The sequence below is a fragment of the Eptesicus fuscus genome, chromosome 10, assembly GCF_027574615.1.
Source record: "Eptesicus fuscus isolate TK198812 chromosome 10, DD_ASM_mEF_20220401, whole genome shotgun sequence".
Taxonomy (NCBI): Eukaryota; Metazoa; Chordata; class Mammalia; order Chiroptera; family Vespertilionidae; genus Eptesicus; species Eptesicus fuscus.
The window spans coordinates 45795341-45798722 of record NC_072482.1 but is presented as its reverse complement, the minus strand read 5'-3'; positions in this window follow the sequence as shown (position 1 = coordinate 45798722).

Below are 3382 nucleotides of genomic sequence, written 5' to 3'. Positions count from 1 at the left end.
AATCAGGGCTGGTAGGCTGGATCCCACCCGTGCACGAATTTGTGCACCGGGCCTCTAGCATATGAATAAAACTCTTAATTTCTTTTGGAATTTTTGTTAACAATAATCTGTGACACTGCCAAGACTGTTGTGAAGGGTAAGTGAGTTGATGTATGTGTTGGGGAGGAAAATTTTCCTCTACCCTCAAGCTTCTTTCAGCTGGTTTAATAATCAAGTAGACATCAGACTGATTAGCAAGAGAAAAATAACCAAATTTAATATGTACTGTAACTCCGCATACATGACAGAATCATAGACCCCAAATTCATGAGAGGTTCAGAGATAGAAGGAGGGGATCTAGGTATATAAGACATTCTGAGCTAGGGATGAGGTAATTGGGGGCTTCAAAGTGTCACTGCAGGATAAGAAGAACAGATGGTTAGTAAATAAAAGTTTGGTAGGTCCAACTTTCAGGCTATCACTAATAATCTTTTATTATGGGCAGGAGAACCAAAAGAGAAATTGTTACCTGGAGAGGAGGGACAAGGACAAGCCACATCAGTAGGACCACCCTACCCCCACCCTCCTTGCCTATCTTATATTAAAAAAGAAAAGGCTATTATGCAAATTGACTGTACTTCTGCGATGCCCACCACCCAATCAGGAGTGCATATGCAAATTAACCCAACAAATATGGCGGGTTAATTTGCATATGCAGGCGTGGAGCGGCTGGGGGTGGGGTGGCCGCTTGTGCGTGCACTGGCACCAAGCAGCCTGCATCCTGGGGACAGGCGTCCTCGGGACCCAGGCCACTCTGAACCTGTAGGTCCGCACATAGGCCTGGAGCAGCCGGGGTCCCGGAACGACCCCCGGCCGCTCCGGGCCTATGTGCGCAGGTGCAGAGCAGCCGGGGGTGGGGCGGGAACATCTGCCGCATCGCCATGGCAATGTGGCGGATGTTCCTGCCCCATGGCTGCTTATGCGTGTGCTGGCGCCAAGCATCCTGCGTCCCGGGGACAGGCGTCCTCGGGAGCCAGGCTGCTCTGAGCCTGTAGGCCTGCGCGTAGACCTGGAGTGGCTGGGGTCCCGGAATGACCCCCCGGCCACTCTGGGCCTACACGCGCAGGCGGCCAGGGGCAGGGCAGGAACATCACCCACAGCGAGCGAGCAGACAGCAGGGCCCTGCTTGCCCCTGGCCATGGAAGTGAGGGGCAAGCAGTTCCCCGCAGGGCCCCCACAGAGAGCAGACACCAGGGCCCTGCTTTCCCCTGCGGCAGCAAGTCAGCAGACAGCTGGGCCCTGCTTGCCCCTGGCCCCGGCGGCTAAGGGCAAGCAGGCCCCCACAGAGAGCAGACACTAAGGCCTGCGGTGGCGCCAAGCAGGCAGGTCCACAGAGAGCAGAGAACCATGGGGAGCAGGCCTAAGCCGTCAGTAGGACATTCCTTGAGGGCTCCCAGATTGGAGAGGTGCAGGTCGGGCTGAGGGACCCCCCCTCCGTGCATGAATTTCGTGCACCAGGCCCCTAGTAATAATAATAAAAGGCTAATATGCAAATAGACCAAACGGCAGAATAACTGGTTGCTATGACATACACTGACCACCAGGGGGCATGTGTGGAACATGGCAGGGGGCGGCTGCGGTGGGATGGTGGAGCAGGTGAGGGTGGCGCCAGACCAAGGGGGGGGCGCTGGTCACTGTCATCGGGGTGAGCCTCTGGTGGCTACTGAAAATTCTTTGCTCCCACGCGCTGCAGAGCTGCCCAGTGCTTGCACCTGCTGCTGGTGCCAGAGCCACCGCTCACACCCAGTCAGTGCCTGGTGCCAGTCCCGATTGCTTGGTGCCATCAGTGGGTGCGAACAGCGGCTGCCCGCCCTGATCGCTTCTGAAGGCTTCTCCACCTTCCCTTGCTCCTGAGGGGTGATCGGGGCAGCAGCCACTGCTTGCACCTGCTGCTGGCGCCAGCCCCAATCGCTCTGTGCCATCAGCGGGTGCGAATGGGGTCGTCAGTGCGTGGGATGGCAGCAGCGGGAGCGGGGCTGCCAACAGACAGGGGACTGGGGGCCCCTAGTCCTATATAATAAAAGCCTAATATGCAAATCAACTGAATGGCGGAATGACCGGTCACTATGATGAGCACTGACCACCAGGGGGTAGATGCTCAACACAGGAGCTGCCCCCAGCCCACAGGCTCCAGGCTGCCAGTAGCCCCGCAGAGGGAGGCAACCAGCGGTGGTGGCGGGGGGTGGGGGGGGGACCAGCAAGTGAGCAGCACCACGGGTCACCCCACCCCCACAGATTGGCCCTGATAGCCAGCCAGACCTAGGAACCCTACCCGTGCATGAACTTCGTGCACTGGGCCTCTGGCGCTTAATAAAAAACTTCCACCTAGAAAAAAAATCATAATAACCCTTATGCCCAAGAGGCATATTTTGAGGTGGCATATTCTGCTACCCCTCAAAGAGAAAGTTTTCTATCTTTGACAACAAAACTTGCCCAACCTGATTAACCCTCTTCACCCCACCTAGAATTCTTCCCTTCCCCCCTCCTGCTCTCCTCCATCCCAATCCCTCTCTCCCTCTTGTCTTAAATGCTCGCTCCTCTTTTTAAGTCTTCAGAACCCAGTCCTCTTCTTCTCCATCCCATTCTTTCCACCATAAACCATGAAGGGTGTCCTTTGAGGTTAAGCCTTTCTTATTTGTACGCACTCACCCAAATTCAATGTAATTATCATAGTTTTATTTTTTGACAGGTTTTAATTCATTTTTCTAAAAGTGTCCGGCACCTAAGCATATTATCTGAAAATAAACTGTTACAAAAACCCTACCCAATTCCCTTATCACTGGAATTCCCTCCTGGACTGCTTTCACCCCAAACAGCTACTGGACCTAAAAACGAAGCACTGGGTGGACACCGCGGGGCCGCGCTGCGGGGCACTTTGCAGCCGGTCCGGGACCCACGCGCGGCGGGTATGGCCTGGCTGCTTCCGGCCGCGCGGCTCCTCGCCGAGCCCCGCGAGCGCCTGGGGTCCCCGGATGGGCCCGGCGGAAGGTCGGCCTCCGGGGAGCAGCGGCGACAGGAAGACGAGGGCGTCGCCCGCTCTCGCAGACCCCGGAGCGGCCTTCGCGGGGCCGGCGGCGGCGGCGGCGACAGAGTGACCGACGGCCGCGCGGACCGGCCGCCACGAAGCCACTGCCACGTCAGGGCAACTTCACAAACGCGGCGGGGCGGTGACGCAGGGGCGGCGCGGCGGGTCGGGCCCGCGGCCAATCCCGGACGCTGACCTCCAGCCCGGCGCCCGCTTCAGGGACGTCCGGCCGGCGCCGGCGCCAGCCCGGCCCACAGGGAGGCGGGGACAGCGGGGAAGGCGGCGCCGTCGCGGAGCTCGCGCTCGCCGCGCCCTCAC